The sequence below is a fragment of the Mesoplodon bidens genome (genome assembly GCF_964165515.1).
Source record: "Mesoplodon bidens genome assembly, chromosome: 9".
Taxonomy (NCBI): domain Eukaryota; kingdom Metazoa; phylum Chordata; class Mammalia; order Artiodactyla; family Ziphiidae; genus Mesoplodon; species Mesoplodon bidens.
The window spans coordinates 46,762,225-46,779,767 of record NC_138166.1 but is presented as its reverse complement, the minus strand read 5'-3'; the positions used below and the strand labels follow the sequence as shown (position 1 = coordinate 46,779,767).

The 17,543-nt window shown below is 36.1% G+C and overlaps 1 long non-coding RNA gene across 1 annotated transcript in view; it reads left to right on the top strand.

Annotated features, from left to right (window-relative positions):
• Positions 1-19: 19 nt before the first annotated feature.
• LOC308622455 overlaps positions 20-17,543 on the top strand; it is a 217,659-nt gene continuing 200,135 nt past the window's right edge. The window contains exons 1-2 of the long non-coding RNA XR_014016638.1: positions 20-152; positions 5,209-5,287. This is a non-coding gene — a long non-coding RNA (uncharacterized lncRNA). The remainder of the gene's footprint in view (positions 153-5,208; positions 5,288-17,543) is intronic.

The following is a 17,543-nucleotide window of genomic DNA, read 5'->3' as shown; positions in this document are numbered from 1 at the left end:
AGAGCAACCGGATAGCGCGAGGGATGCTGGGATACTGGAGGTCCGCCCAGCGCTTCCTGCGGGTTTAGCAGCCCTTCAGAGTTAGCAAGGTGGATTCCTTTGTGCGTTTACTGTCTTACGCGGACTCTCTGACTTGACAAACTGAGAACAGGGTAGGTTTCCGTGACTGGAAAAGCCTCATAATGTGTGGAAAAAAACCCCACCTTTACTTGGTTTAGGCTGAGGGATGAAGTATCGGCTAAAGTTCGTTAAAAGCCTGCCAAGTGCCAGGCCCTTAAATTAGATTAACTCCACCCTTAAACCAGTTCCCTAAACATGGTATTAAATGTCTCCACATCACAGGAAATTCAGGTTCAGAAAGAAATAGCCTACGTCACTGAGGTACTGCTAGACAACCCAAAAGCAGATTTATTTGCCTGACTTTAATCTCCAAGCTTTTCCATTGTTCAGTGTTCTGTCTTGCGGTTAAGCTGTGGTAAATAACCTGTTAAACATTGTGCTGCATGTGTGTGTGTGTGTGTGTGTAATAACTAGTTTACAGGTTATTATAATACTGTGTAAAACTCGATATATGTGACATTTTATGGTGTTCAAAATAAGTCATTTTGAATATAGTTGTGAACTACATAAAACTTGATATGGTATATGTATATGTAGTATAATAGAGGAATAGTGTATAATATATAGATACATAATTGGGTATTGTAAATTTTGATACATATGTTTGTATATTTAAATCCCATTCCTCATTCAACAACATTAACTTATATCATGTACTAGGCACTGTGCTGAAAATCAAACATGTAGAGACAAAGGCCTTCCTTCAGGGAGTTCATATTCCACTCAGAGACATGTAAACAGATAAATCACAATGCAACATAGTAATACATTTGAATCTCTATTTTAAAATAAAATTATCTGAGAAATGAACAGAGTGTATGGGCATACAGAGAATGGAGCAACTAAATAAGAGCACAAATTTGGACCAGAATTTGGGAACCTATAATTAGATGTAAATTTTAAAAAATAAGATGGTTCTTATAATACTATTTTGACTTGTATTGATTACTGAAAACATTAGCTGTCTTCAAATTAAGTTCAAAATGTGTAATTTGGCATGTTATATAAGTAAATACCAAATTAATGAAAGAAAAGATGAGGAAGATCTAAAATTGGAAGTAAATGTAGACAGTGAGATCTCTTAGAGTTTCATACTCTCTATTATGCCCTCTATTGTACATATTACATATGCTGCTGGCAACCCATACACCAAGGTAAAGTTTTGGGCAGTTTGATTAGGCAACAAAGAATAAAAAACAAATCACAGATCTGAGACAGCCATTTTGTGCAGAGATAAAAGATTTTCCCAAGGACATGTCTGAAGAGACAGAAACATTAATGACTACTAGGAGATGGATAAGGGGTGATTTGTGACTAACTGCTAGTAGGTGGAAGGTTTCTTTGTGGAGTGATAAAAACCCTCTGAAACTGGATAGTGATGATGGTTGCAAAACATAGTGAATATACTAAAAGACCACTGAAGTGTACACTTCAAAATGGTTAATTTTATGTTACATGAAGTACGTATATCTCAGTTTTTGAAGTGCTATAAAATTTTTGACCAAGATGTCAAGAATTTCAAATTCTAGTTTCTGGGCCTATTATATAATCTGATATATGATGACATTTGTATTAATTCTTAGCAAAAGAACAAAATCAGTGGCAGTATAATGATTTTCCCCTAAAACTGAATATATTCAATTTAAAGGAATAATTTTAACATATTATTGACCCAGGGATTTTTGTAGAGACTAATGCCTGTGGCCAGCAATTTGTTATGTAAGTGAATATTGAAACACCCGTGTTTGAGTAAATATCAACTTTTTTTACACTTAATGTATTTATTTGAAACTTTAAACATGTCTTACTAAAGCATTCTAATATTTCGTTAGAGCGTGATAGGCAGTATAGCAGGCGCCTCTGTGCAGGGGAACAGAACATCTATTACAAATATACTGTGTTTCACTGCGCTTTCCCCTGGAAAAGCAGACTCTACACTTTCTGGCAGCATTTTTTTTTTTTAGTCGTGTGGGTGTTATTTCCTCTAGAATATATTCTTTTATTTTATTTGATAGTCGACAAGGTGGCTCTTTTCAGGGGACTCTTTTAGACATGCCACAAGAAGGACCAGGTGTGGGACTACCACTACATTCACCAGAATGGTCAGTTACCCATTCTCTAGCTATTGCTAACAAAAATTGCTTGTAAATCATTTTATTCTGTGCACTAAGGCTACAATAAATTTTAAATGCATTGAATAAACTGCAATTACTCAAATAGAAAACCACTTTCTTATACCATTTTCGAGTTTTCCAGAGGATATTGAAGTTTGCCAGATATTGATCGGATCGATTAACTCCTTTCATATATTTATTTTACTCTAATATGCAGTGGGCTTAGTTATCTGATGGCCAGTCCTCCTGTCTTCCTTTCCTGTAGATGCTATGGAGGCATCATGAATAGTTGTCACCATGCGGACTAGCCTCTTGTCTTTCCTTATGAGAAGAATCACTTCTCCCTTCTGTAAGAATGTCATTTCTCCCCTCTGTAGATTTTTAGATTTCTCCTTTAATTGGTTTGGTAGACCACAATTCTCTCTTATAGTCCCACAAACTCTGGTTTTATTTTTCAACAATATTTCAGATGTGGACACACTGTAAAGATTGTCTGGTAAATATGGTGCCATGAACCAAGATTAGGTTGTAGGACCGATAATACTGTTTCTTGCAGTTTCTTTCCTTCACCCATGTAAATCTCAAGGTTGCATATATATTTGCAGTTTCGCTAACCATCCTGACCAAAATTCCGTATTTTTCAAGTTTTCCACGATTATAGGTTTTGAATCTGAGTCGTCTTCTCCACTTTATCATTGCCTCCTCAAGTGATAGCTCTTGTTTGGGTATATAGATCGATTGAAATTTTGGTAGAAAATAATCCAGAAGAAGTTTAACTTTTGAAATTCTGTCTGTAGGAAGTGGAGTTTCTGAGTTATCGTTGAAGTGAAGCAATGTCATTATTTATTTGAACCTTCGCCTCATCATAATCTTTGGAAAGATAAGTGTTTAAAGTAAGGGATCAGTCGACCAATATTCTTTCCAGTGTGACTTTCTTATTTGTCCCATCAAAATTATTCATCCAAGAAACTTCTTCATGTCACTATTGGTTACATCAGTCCATTTTAAAGCCTTATCATACTTTTTATATGATTTTTTAATTCTGTTGGTGATACAAGTTTGTTTGAGAAGCGACCAACTCAAAAAAGTCATTACCAAAAATTAATTCTGTTATTTCACTAACACTTTGCGGGTTATTACATTCAGTAGTTACACCTGACACACCTGTAAGATCTTCTAATTTTCATGAAATGTTGTCTTCAATCCACTCTTCTGTAGAAGCAAAGGAGCATTCTCCAGCACTGTGAGTTTCATTTTCACTCGCCATATCAAAATCAATCACTAAGGTTTTTTGTCTTTTTGTGGGTCTAATATTCACATCATCTGAATCAGAACTGTATTCTGAAAAACTGTCATCTTCTGAGACACTAGTATATATGTCGCTCGGACAATCAGAGAAAGTATCTGCATAAAATACACTGAAAAATTCTTCTTCACTCAAAATTTCATGATGCGTCATTTTTGAAAATTTTACAGTAATAAACTTGTGTTTATAATATACACAAGGTTGGAACAAAAACCTAATGGAGCAAAATATGAATGATAATAACATAAGTTGTATAATGAACCCATGATCAATTTTAAGCTCTAACAACTTCACAGGGTGATGTTAATTGTATCACTCCCTGAACATGTATTGATACGTCTCTGGTCAGTAACATTTGGGTAACAAAAGACGTATTAATACGTCTTTGGGCAATAAATTGTTAAAAAACAACCTTATGTTAAATCCCCAATTAAAAAATTTTACTGATTCGTTAAATCCAGAATGCTGGTACCACTGAAATAACTTCTCATTTTAATCATCGTGACACATGGCACAATGAACAACTTCTCATTTTAATGGTCATGGCACATGGAAAAACTTTGGAAAATGGTGGCTCTTGAAGTGTAAGCAGCATTATTACTTAGTTCAATTAAGCACATAAGAATATGTATTTGATGGACCAGCATATAAATCCAAACTCAATCCAAACCACTACTAAACGGGTTTAGGCAAATCACTTAATTTCTCTGAAGTACATTTTAAATATCTCAGATCCTGCATACCAACCCTCCTAAAAGTCTCTGAACGTGGGTTTTGTTTCTTAGATGGTATCTTGGTGATACTTTGCAAGGAAGTCAGGCCCTCCACAAGTTAATAATAATGATAATAATAACAACAATGATAATAATAATAAAGTAATAATAGGTAACATGTATTTAGTATTTACTTTGTATGAGGTACTGTGCCAAGCCCTTTCTGTGTATTTACTTATTGAATCTTCCTCACAACAGCCCTATTAAGTGAGAACCAAAAAATCCATTTTATACTTATGGGTATTGAGGCACAGAGAAGTTGTGATGTGGCCAGAGTCACAGTGCTAAGAAGTAGTGGAGCTATTAGATCCTAAGGGCTCTCTTAAAGAATAAGAAACAAACCATATCAATGTGTGAAGAGGCAGACAGTTGACACAAGAACGCCTGGAATCATTTCTTTCTAACACTACTAAACATACACACATGTAGGAAAATAGCAAAAACACATAAATGTAGATAGACATGCAGAGGGCAAAGCCGTAGAATGAAGAAGAAAACAACCTTAGGATTGACTCAGCTCTCTGGAGGGGAAACCCTCCACAACTCTAGTGAGAAGCATTAAAATTATGCCTTTACCTACATATCAGGTCATATCTATAATTAGTTGATTACATTTGGCTTCACAGGAAATCAAGTTAGAAGCAGATTTTATAGTAGGTGATTCCATTTGTCTCAAGCAAATGAAACCTAAAAGTTCCATTCGGGATCCACATGCTATAAGTTAAATCACAAATACCTGAATCCTTACGTTTGCTGTGGAGTTGACCATTCAGTAATTAGGCAGAATGGATCTATAAGACTGACCTTTCTATATCTATCTTTGTCCAGGTGAGGGATTGTTAAATGGCTGATACCTGAAAGACCGATTTCAAAGGCACTTTCCTTTTGACTTTAGGAAGGAACAGCTAATTGGCCGGCCATGAAGAACTGAGGAGGCTGACCTACACCTCAAGTCTCTATGATGTCTTTTCAAGGTATGTAAAAAGCTTCGGCTCTACCTGAGTTCAGACTCAGGCTCTGCTACTTACCAGTTGAGGGGTCCTAGAAAATTACTTGCAGACATGGTCTTTCCCCATTTAGAATTTACATCCTAGGTAGTAGCTTTTTCAGCTTCCACCAGAATAAAACTTCTCAATTTTTCTGGAGCAAATATTTGGGACTGACTATGTTTCCAGACTTTAATGTGCGTTCAAATCTATGTTAATCTTGTTGAAATGCAGATTCTTATTCATTTGGCCTGCCTAGGACCTGAGATTCTACATTTTTAACAAGCTCCCGGGTGATATCAATGTTGCCGGTCTGGAGACCACATTTTAAGAATCGAGGGTTTCAGTGAAATGTAAGGGAAAATATCTGAGTTTCTGAAAATTCATCCAGCTAACAAAACTGTGTGACTAGTCCATAACTTGTTGTGGTTTTTTTAACATTGTAGCAGAGAAAAAACTTTCCGTCTGCTCTCCTAGGTTCAATAGCTGGGTCTATAAAATAAATTTATGACAGAGAGATTAACGGCATTAAATGTAAACAAATTTATTAATTTTTATTATAACACACCGGGGCATCACAGAAAAAAAAAGTGAACACCCCAAAAAGCAGTGAGATCTGAGAGCTTATATACTGTCTTAATAGGGGAAGGTGGGAGACATAGGCAACCTAGGGGAGAGTAAATGATTTTTAAGAATGATAAATGGGCTCTTAGAAGAATAGATGGGAGATATGATGATAGTTTGTGACAAAGTTTATCTGGGTTTGGAGTTGACACCTAGTGCCTTCCCAGGTGATAAGAGTCAGTCCTCGGGAGGGGATTTATGACAATTGAATTCCTTTTGGAGAATCTGTCTTTAGGCAGGTAAAGGGAAGTTCAGAGAAAGCTCTTGCCATTTTTCGTGTGTTCAGCTCACAATAATATAACAAAGCGGCATATTTTGGGGTGGCATGTCCAGAACTCCTTCAACAGCCATACTAAATTCAAATGTTTGCTTCTCATTGTTGGAAGTTTTCCTCTGAAATGTTCTTGCTCCTTAATCATTAGGAGGCTTAGCTCTTCTTAGAGGGATGTATAACAACTCACATTTACATCTTCATTAATATTATGAGTACTGTATACTCAATGATTGGTTCTGGACTTTGAGAGGAATTACAATCCCAATAAAAGATTTCTTGGACCTTTTATCATGACAAAATGCTTGGACAAATAAAAATGAGAAAAATTGTAATTGTAAAATAACTAAAGTCTCTAGATCTCATTGTAAAGCAATTAATAATGAATAGAGAAATGGTTACGTAAAATTCAAATGCTAATGATGAGAAGTACTTAATCTACCATAAAGTAAAAGCCCAGCCAAAAAAAAAACCTATCTTGCACCAGAATACATGTTCAAAAATCAATATTTGCATGCCCAAGACTTGTTTGAGGAGGCAATTATGGTCTCACAAGTAAATCATAAGAATTTTTAAAATTTAGTAAATGCTGTATTTATGTGACAGACAAGAACCACTCTGAAGGAATCATTATGGTTTGGGAAATGATATGCAATTTCAAAATCATCTAAATCATTTCAATTGCCTGTATTTACATTTATATAATGGGTATTTATAATGGTGATTATTTTAGAACTTACCTTGTTTTCCTGGATCTCACATTGGTTTCTATGGGAACGAGAATGGCTCTAAAGAGGAGCGTTCTAAGAACTCTTTTCACATTCAGTGACTGCTACTGAACTGCAAATTCTGTTTGTCTGTTAAATGGTTTTTAACTCTTAAATTTTAACACAGAAATAAAAGTTGGGCATCTAGCTTCATAAATCCTTTTAAATAATAAAAACTGTTTTATGAAACATCTGGCACATTTGAAAACAAAATAACTAGCTTTAGGAGCTAATAATCTGTTCACGTTATTAAATTCATTAGTGATTAATCCACATTAGCCATATGCTTGCTCTTGGAAAATAGTGTAAAGAAAACTTCATCTGATATATTGTTGTAATACGTTTTCCCTGTTATTGATAGAGATATATTGTTGTAATACATTTTCTCTGTTATTTCTGTGTATTATGTGTGTGTATATATTTTTTCCTTATCTTTGTAAAAATCCCTTTAAAAAGCAGTGTAAAATGTTCTATGTCTAAAGTTTCCCATTACCAATGCCTCACCCATCCTCTGCTATTATTTACCCTGGTACTGTGTTGTACCTTTACTATGCTCTTACACCAGCTGGAACTTATTTTTACTATTTTTTGAAACAAGCTCATAAGTCTTCGAATTTCAATTTTCCTTTTTCTTGGAATAGATTCTTAGATCATAAAAAGCTCGATGTCTAACTTATGTATTACATTTGTGCGGTTTACTGTGTTTAGTATTTCCCCACATTTCATGTTTTCCCATAAACTTTATTTTTTTAATTCCCTGGAGAAGTGATAGTTCAGTATATTTTTATTTAAATCCCTCTCAAAGTAATTAAAAGCCACTAAAAATAAGAGAAGCTTATTTCAGAAGAGAGTGCTAAAACTAAATTTTTGTTATACCCAAACTAAAAGATGCCGGTTGAAAGCACATGGCATCCCATAACCAGCTTATGTAATAGCTACTCTGGTTATTGCTGACATATAATCTGTGTCTTGAATCCAAAAAGTACAAGTTGATGGCAGAATGCCAGGCAGGGTGAAATAAGTGAGAGTGTTTTTTAATCTTTCCTGGATTGGTGGATTTCTGCCTGCTATCAGTGTGGCCTTGGTCAGGATTGCTAGAGACTAGTGAGAGTTCCAGAAGTGAAGCTACCAGCATGTGTGACCAAGAAACCATCATATAACTCACTGACCTGGTATAAACTCCAAGAAGTTGTTGTTTTCTTTCTTAAAAGTATTTTTCATTCAGATTTAATTTTATGAAATAAATTAAGGATTACTACATGTTGAAAAAGTGAAGACAAATAAATGGGAACCATATAACTAGACGTTTTGGGGAAATGATTAATTGATTGGCTCTTCTATCAATATTTTTAAAAAGTTGACTTTGAAGGGGAGCATAAAACAAGCTGAAAAGTAAAAGCAAGTATTATGTTAATCATCAGAAGAGAAATATTTATCTTGAAAAGTATCTGAATCTGAAGGTAAGGAATATGATTGTCCATCAAGGCTACTCAAAATGAGGTCCATGGACCAGTGCCCATCTGAGACAAGATAAATACAGAAAATGAGTGTAAATTTGAAAATCTTAGAGCAGTTGACATTACTACTTCACTCAACCCTGTGATTTTGTATTTTACAAAACTCAGTCCATGGCATTTGGCGATTTAAAAAATTTTTCCTTTACTACAATTAGTTTGAGATGCATTGATCTAGCATAAATTACTGTAAACAAACAAACAAAAAGAATGCCATTTGAACTTCATAGTATTGAAAACAATGTAACCTGTGTGATTCTGACTGAAAAACAGCTGGGAAATGAAAGGTTTTTATCTCTGAAAGATTTCTTTCTAGCCCTATAACCATATATTTACTTTCATTAAGATTACAGTAAAGGAGGCTGAAGCAGATATTCTCTCCTTTTGCAGATATAAAAAGAAAAGGGAAAAGGGCTTAAATGAGATATGACATTACACAGTTATCATCAAAATTTTAAACTCAAGTGAAGAATATTGCACAGAACTTATTTAATATTCTGGTGAATAAAAATACCCTAGTTTATTATGACAGGGAATCGGATATATTTGCAATGTCACATGGTAGATGGCAGTGCTTTGTCTTCAGGTTTCAGAAGGAAAAGCATTATGTTACAGGGGTTCAATAGATGTTAGTGAAAGTACACATACTAATAATCAAGATGAAGAGTTTGAAGGAATTCAATAAGCAAAAATAAAATTAAACAAAGAGAATGTAGAAAGATTAAGGGAGGAACACATGTATGGTTTGGCTAAGGAACAGAGCAGAAATGTAAGTCCACACTTCTCTGAAAGGTATAAAATCCACAAAGAGAAAGGGCTTGCTACCTTGGACTACCAATAGGGAAAATAAAATGAAAATATGAAAGGGAAAGTTTAGACAAACATTGAGGATTTTTGTTAATTGTTAAGAGTATTAGGTTAGTTGAGTGGGCGCCCAAAGGAATCTCTGAGGACATGTAAAACCTCATTGAACAAAGCCGTGGACATTGTATTGGGTAGAGCAAGACTTCAGTGGCAAGGGGGATGGACTGGATCAACTGTGAGGTCTTTTCCAAGCTCTAATTTCTACTATTCCATAGCTCTGGGAAGAATAGTTGCTAAATTGCTTGATTAACCCAGGAAAAAATAAAACTCAACACAAGAATAAAGCCCCAGACAAAACAGTGAAGTCAGTCAAAATGGAAACACACCCTTCCAAATAGACAAAAAAAAAAAAAAAAAAAGAACCTAAATCTTGAATCATACCCCAAGGTGGACAAATTCAGGCTTTGGCAACTTGCCCAGCGGAATAAGTTCCAGAGACAGGACCCTTCAGTGAGCAAGACCAACCAACAGGTTGGGAGAGTTCAACTTCTCAGACAGACTTGCAAAACCTCCCAGCTGATCTTAATACTAGATCAGGCTCAAAAATTGAAAAGGGAGGGCTTCCCTGGTAGTGCAGTGGTTAAGACTCCGCCTGCCAGTGCAGGGAACCTGTGTTCGAGCCCTGGGCTAGGAAGATCCCACATGCCACGGAGTAACAAAGCCAGTGCACCACAACTACTGAGCCTGCGCTCTAGAGCCCGTGAGCCACAACTACTGAAGCCCGCTTGCCTAGAGCCCGTGCTCCACAACAAGAGAAGCCACTGCAATGAGAAGCCTGAGTAATGCAACGAAGAGTAGCCCCTGCTCCCCACAACTAGAGAAAGCCCATGCACAGCAGCGAGGACCCAACACAGCCAAAAATAAATAAATTTATTTTTAAAAAATTGAAAAGGGAAAGAAATATATAAAAGTGCCTGGTCTATGAGTGAACTAATTCATTTATTCATCATACAAGGATATGAGTGCCTACTATAGGCCAGCCAGTGCTCCAAGATAGGGTACATCAGTGAACAAAACAGACAAGATCTCTGCTCTTGTGGCTTTTACATTCTAGTGTGAGGAACGATAAACAACATAGGATGATATAAATTAAAGGGTGGTACGTGCTAAGGAGGATAAAAAGCAGGGTAAGGAAAATGAGGGGCAGGGGTGGAATCCAGGAAGCTTACTGTATTTAATGTGCAATCTGGGTAGAACTCAGGGAGGAAACACATCGGAGCAAGACTTGAAGGAAGTAAAAGGAGGTAGCCAAGTGGATATTGGGGGAAGAGCGTTCTAGTCCAAGAGAACCTAAAGCACAGCTGGAAGGTTGGAGCAAACTTTGTGTGTCTGAGTAGCAGGAAGGAGGCCAGTGTGGCTGGAGGGGAGTGAGCTTAAGGAAGACTATTACAGTGAGGTCTGGCAGGCCTTGGAGGTTGTTATTAGGACCTCACCTCTTACTCTGAGTAAACTATACATGCTATCTTGCTTCAAGAATCCTAGGAACTCAGTGAAGAAACTAATTCATACCAGGTGTCAGCCTCCCTGGGAAACCACTCCACCCATACATCAGCACTGTTTCTGCATGCTCCTTCAGTCTATAAGTTTTAATCATGTCAGCATTATGCAGCATTGTGGGCCCTTAATGTATAAATGTGTCCTAGAGTTTTACTAAGAATGAGGAATGCTCATCAATATTGGAACTCTAAATATTTGCTTCCATTTATTCTTAGACCAGCAATAGAAAAATCCAAACAAAATTTTATCTGTGACTTTTATATGATGTTTGTACATATATGAAGTATGTATTCTGTCACAGAAAATAAACCCCTAATATCAGCAATTCTATTATGGGCTCGTGCTCTATGAAACTTGATCTTTACTAGGGGCTTGATAAATATTTAAAGATAAGGAGGAGCTTAAAAATCAATTTGGAAGACAAAAATGGATCTGCTTATAAGAAATAAAGGCAATATTAAAGGAATTATTAGATGTTTTCAGATATTTGAAAAAATGGTAATAAAATTAGAGGTTAAGTTAGAAAAGCACTGTTAATATTCATTCATTAATTGGAAAAAATGTGTTGAGTGCCTGCTCTGTGCCAGGCAAGTTTTCTAGACCCTGTGGATACCAGAGTGAACAATACACGAAAGCCTGAGATCTGTTACTCCATTAAAATTCTCCTCAGGCAGTTTACCAGATCATTCTTGTATAACAGTATGTAGTTGAGAACATGGGTTGGAGGCTTATCTGCAGCCCAGCATCATGTGTTAGGATGGGACATGGTCAGGAAAGGATGCTTCTTGACCTGTCTTCATTTGGCCCTCCACTCTTTGAAAATACTTAGGCAGAGACTACTGAGTGCTGAAGGCACAGGAACTTTAGAGAGGGAAAAGAGCACAGCATTTGAGTAAGAGCTGTGTTCTCTAATATGATAGCCGCCGGCCACAGGTGACTATTGAGCAATTGAAATGCGACTAGTCCGAATTGAGATGTGCTCTAAGTATAAAATACACTGGATTTTGATGACTCAGTTTGGAAAAGAGAATGTAAACTACTTAAAATTTTTATATTGATTGCATGTTGAAATGCTAATATTTTTAATACACTGAGTTAAATAAGTTATATTATTATTAGTTTATTTTGTTTCATTTTACTTTTTTATGTGGCTGCTAGAAAATTTAAACATATATGTGGCTTAATTCCACCAAATGAGGGGATCTGCATTTGATGGATAGAATAATAGCTGATTCTTATTGAATACTCAACTCATTAAGTGGCAAGCTGTCTTCCAAGCACATTACTTGTATTTAAATATTTAATCCTCATAATAACCATGTAAGGAATAATATCTCCAGATGAATAATTTGAGGCACAGAAAGGTCAAGAAACTTGCCAAAGACTACAAATCTAGTGAATGGAAGAGCAATGAGGCTTTAAGGTTGTAACTAACCCAGTGGCTTTCAAACCTGAGTGTTTATCAGAATCACCTGCAGGGCTTGTTAAAACAAAATCCTGAGCAGCCCGACCTCCAGAGGTCTGCTCCTTTGATCTGGGGTGTAACCTAAGAGTGTGTGTCTCTAACAAATTTCCAGGTGATGTTAATGCTGGTGATTTGCAAACCACATTTTGAGACCTACGGGTTTAATCAGTCTTAAAGTTCTCAGCCTTTTTGAACCATAGTTTCTTTACCTTAAATGTGGAGATTTCATATACCTACCTCACATACCATAAAATTTACCATTTTAAAGTGTACAACTCACATGTTTTTAGTACAGTCACAGTTTTGTAGCTATCATCACTATCTAATTCCAGAACATTTACATCACTCCAAAAAGAAACCCAATATCCATTAGCATTCACTCTCCATTTCCCCTTCCACCAGGCCCTGGCAACCACTAATCTACTTTCTCTATGGATTTGCCTAATTTAGACATTTCATACAAGTGGAGTCATATAATATATGGTCTTTGGTGTGACTTCTTTCCCTTAATATAATGTTTTCAAGGTTCATCCATGTTATAGCATGTATCAGTATTTCTTACTGTTTTATGGTCAAAAAATATAAAATTGTATGGGCACAGTACATTGTGTTTATCCATTCATTGGTTGATGCCCATTTGGGTTTTTCATTTTTGGGGTATTATAAATTTATGTGGATTTCTTTCCATTTCTCTTAGGATATAACTAGGAGTGGATTCAGTAGGGGTGGAATTGCTGACTCATATAGTATCTCTATGTTTAACTTTTTGAGGAACTATCAAACTGTTTCCAAAGCATGGTACCATTTTACATTTCCATCAGCAATGTTTGAGGGTTCCAGTTTCTTCACAATCTTGGCAGCACTTGTCATCTTCTGTCATTTTGATTATAGCCATTCTAATGGTTTTGATGTAGTATCTCATTGTGCTTTTGATTTGCATTTCCCTAATGACTAATAATATTGTTCATTTTTCAAATGCTTATGGGCCATTTGAATATCTTCCTTGGATAAATGTCTATTCAAATCCTTTGCCCATTTTTAAATTGAGTTGTCTTTTTTCCCCTTCTTTTAGCTATTCAGATTAGACATTTATTGGTTAGTAAGGTCTTTTTAAAAAATTTTATTGTGGAGCATAGTTGATTAACAATGCTGTGTTTGTTTCAAGTGTACAGCAAAGTGATTCAGTTATACATATACCTGTATCTATTCTTTTTAAATTCTTTTCCCATTTAGGTTATTACAGAATATTGAGCAGAGTTCCCTGTGTTATACAGTAGGTCCTTGTTGGTTATCTATTTTAAATATAGCAGTGTGTACATGTCAATCAAAACTCGCCGTCTATCCCCCCCACCCACCCTTCCTCCCTGGTAACTATAAATTTCTTCTCTAAGTCTGTGAGTCTGTTTCTCTTTGTAAATAAGTTCATTTGTATCGTTTTAAAATAGATTCTGCATATAAGAAATGCCATATGATATTTATCTTTCTCTGTCTGACTTGCTTCACTTAGTATGATAATCTCCAAGTCCATCCATGTTGCCACAAATTGCATTATTTCATTCTTTTTAATGGCTGAGTAATATTCCATTGTATATATGTACCACATCTTCTTTATCCATTCATTTATCAATGGACATTTAGGTTGCTTCCATGTCTTGGCTATGGTAAACAGTGCTGCAATGAATATTGGGGTGCATGTATTCTTTTTTTTTTTTTGATATATAAACAGAACTTTTGTTTTTTATTTTTTTTTATTTTTAAAAACTTCATTGGAGTATAATTGCTTTACAATGTTGTGTTAGTTTCTGCTTTATAACAAAGTGAATCAGCTATACATATACATATATTCCCATAGCTCCTCCCTCTTGCGTCACCCTCCCATCCTCCCTCTCCCAACCCTGTAGGTGAACACAAAGCACTGAGCTGATCTCCCGGTGCTATGCATCTGCTTCCCCCTAGCTATCTGTTTTACATTTTGTGGTGTATATATGTCCATGCCACTCTCTCACTTTGTCCCAGCTTACCTTTCCCCTCCCCGTGTCCTCAAGTCCATTTTCTACATCTGTGTCTTTTTTTTTCTTTTTTTATTAGTTTCTGCTTTTAACAAAGTGAATCAGTCATACATATACATCTGTTCCCACATCCCTTCCCTCATGCATCTCCCTCCCTCCCACCCTCCCCATCCCACCCCTCCAGGCGGTCACAAAGCACCGAGCTGATCTCCCTGTGCTCTGCGGCTGCTTCCCACTATCTATCTACCTTACGTTTGGTAGTGTATATATGTCCATGCCTCTCTTTCGCTTTGTCACAGCTTACCCTTCCCCCTCCCCATATCCTCAAGTCCATTCTCAAGTAGGTCTGTGTCTTTATTCCCGTTTTACCCCTAGGTTCTTCATGACATTTTTTTTTTAATTCCGTATATATGTGTTAGCATACGGTATTTGTCTTTCTCTTTCTGACTTACTTCACTCTGTATGACAGACTCTAGGTCTATCCACCTCATTACAAATAGCTCAGTTTCATTTCTTTTTATGGCTGAGTAATATTCCATTGTGTATATGTGCCACATCTTCTTTATCCATTCATCTGATGATGGACACTTAGGTTGTTTCCAGCTCCGGGCTATTGTGAATAGAGCTGCAATGAACATTTTGGTACATGTCTCTTTTTGAATTATGGTTTTCTCAGGGTATATGCCTAGTAGTGGGATTGCTGGGTCATATGGTAGTTCTATTTTTAGTTTTTTAAGGAACCTCCATACTGTTCTCCATAGTGGCTGTACCAATTCACATTCCCACCAGCAGTGCAAGAGGGTTCCCTTTTCTCCACACCCTCTCCAGCATTTATTGTTTCTAGATTTCTTGATGATGGCCATTCTGACTGGTGTGAGATGATATTACATCTGTGTCTATATTCCTGTCCTGCACCTAGGTTCTTCAGAACCATATTTATTTTTTTTAGATTCCATATACATGTGTTAGCATATGGTATTTGTTTTTCTCTTTCTGACTTACTTCACTCTGTATGACAGTCTCTAGGTCCATCCACCTCACTACAAATAACTCAATTTTGTTTCTTTTTATGGCTGAGTAATATTCCATTGTATATATGAACCACATCTTCTTTATGCATTCGAGTGTCGATGGACACTTAGGTTGCTTCCATGTCGTAGCTATTGTAAATAGAGCTGCAATGAACATTTTGTTACATGACTCTTTTTGAATTATGGTTTTCTCATGGTATATGCCCAGTAGTGGGATTGCTGGGTCCTATGCTAGTTCTATTTTTGGTTTTTTCAGGAACCTCCATGCTGTTCTCCATAGTGGCTGTATCAGTTTACATTCCCACCAACAGTGTAAGAGGGTTCCCTTTTCTCCACACCCTCTCCAGCATTTATTGTGTGTAGATTCTTTGATGATGGCCATTCTGACCGGAGTGATGTGATACCACATTGTAGTTTGATTTGGACTTCTGTAATGATTAGTGATGTTGAGCATACTTTCATGTATTTGTTGGCAATCTGTATATCTTTGGAAAAATGTCTGTTTAGGTCTTCTGCCCATTTTTGGATTGGGTTGTTTGTTTTTTGATATTGAGCTGCATGAGCTGCTTGTAAATTTTGGATATTAATCCTTTGTCAGTTGCTTCATTTGCAAATATTTTCTTCCATTCTGAGGGTTCTCTTTTCATCTTGTTTATGGTTTCCTTTGCTGTGCAAAAGCGTTTAAGTTTCATTACATCCCATATGTTTATCTTTGTTTTTATTTCCATTTCTCTAGAAGGTGGGTGAAAAAGGATCTTGCTGTGATATATGTCATAGAGTGTTCTGCCTATGTTTTCCTCTAAGAGTTTTATAGTGTCTGGCCTTCCATTTAGGTCTTTAATCCATTTTGAGTTTATTTTTGTGCGTGGTGTTAGGGAGTGTTCTAATTTCATTCTTTTACCTGTAGCTGTCCAGTTTTCCCAACACCACTTATTGAAGAGCCTATCTTTTCTCCATTGTATATTCTTGCCTCCTTTATCACAACTAAGGTGACCATATATGTGTGGGTTTATCTCTGGACTTTCTGTCCTATTCCATTGATCTATATTTCTGTTTTTGTGCCAGTACCATACTGTTTTGATTACTGTAGCTTTGTAGTATAGTCCAAAGTCTGGGAGCATGATTCATCCAGTTCTCTTTTTCTTTCTCAAGATTGCTTTGGCTATTTGGGGTCTTTCGTATTTCCATACAAATTGAATTTTTTTGTTCTAGACCTGTGAAAAATGCTATTGGTAGTTTGATAGGGATTGCGTTGAATCTGTAAACTGCTTTGGGTAGTATAGTCATTTTCACAATGTTGATTCTTCTAATCCAAGAATATGGTATATCTCTCCATCTGTTTGTATCATCTTTAATTTCTTTCATCAGTATATTATAGTTTTCTGCATACAGGTGTTTTGTCTCCTTAGGTAGGTTTATTCCTAGTTATTTTTTCTTTTTGTTACAATGGTAAATGGGAGTGTTTCATTAATTTCTCTTTCAGATTTTTCATCATTAGTGAATAGGAATGCAAGAGATTTCTGTGCATTAATTTTGTGTCCTGCTACTTTACCAAATTCATTGATTAGCTCTGGTAGTTTTCTGGTAGCATCTTTGGGATGCTGTATGTATAGCATCATGTCATCTGCAAGCAGTGGCAGTTTTACTTCTTCTTTTTCAATTTGGATTTGCTTTATTTCTTTTTCCTTCTGATTGCTGTGGCTAAAACTTCCCAAACTATGTTGAATAATAGTGGTGAGAGTGGACAACCTTGTCTTGTTCCTGATCTTAGTGGAAATGGTTTCAGTTTTTCCCCATTGAGAATGATGTTGGCTGTGAGTTTGTCATATATGGCCTTTATTATGTTGAGGGAAGTTCCCTCTGTGCCTACTTTCTGGAGGGTCTTTATCAAAAATGAATTTTTTGAATTTTGTTGAAAGCTTTTTCTGCATCTATTGATATGATCATATGGTTTTTCTCCTTCAGTTTGTTAATATGGTTTATCACACTGATTGATTTGCATATATTGAAGAATCCTTGCATTCCTGGGATAAACTCCACCTGATCATGGTGTATGGTCCTTTTAATGTGCTGTTGGATTCTGTTCGCTAGTATTTTGTTGAGGATTTTTGCATCTATGTTCATCAGTGATATTGCTCTGTAGTTTTCTTTCTTCGTGACATCTTTGTCTGGTTTTTTTTTGTTTTTTTTTTGTTTTTTTTT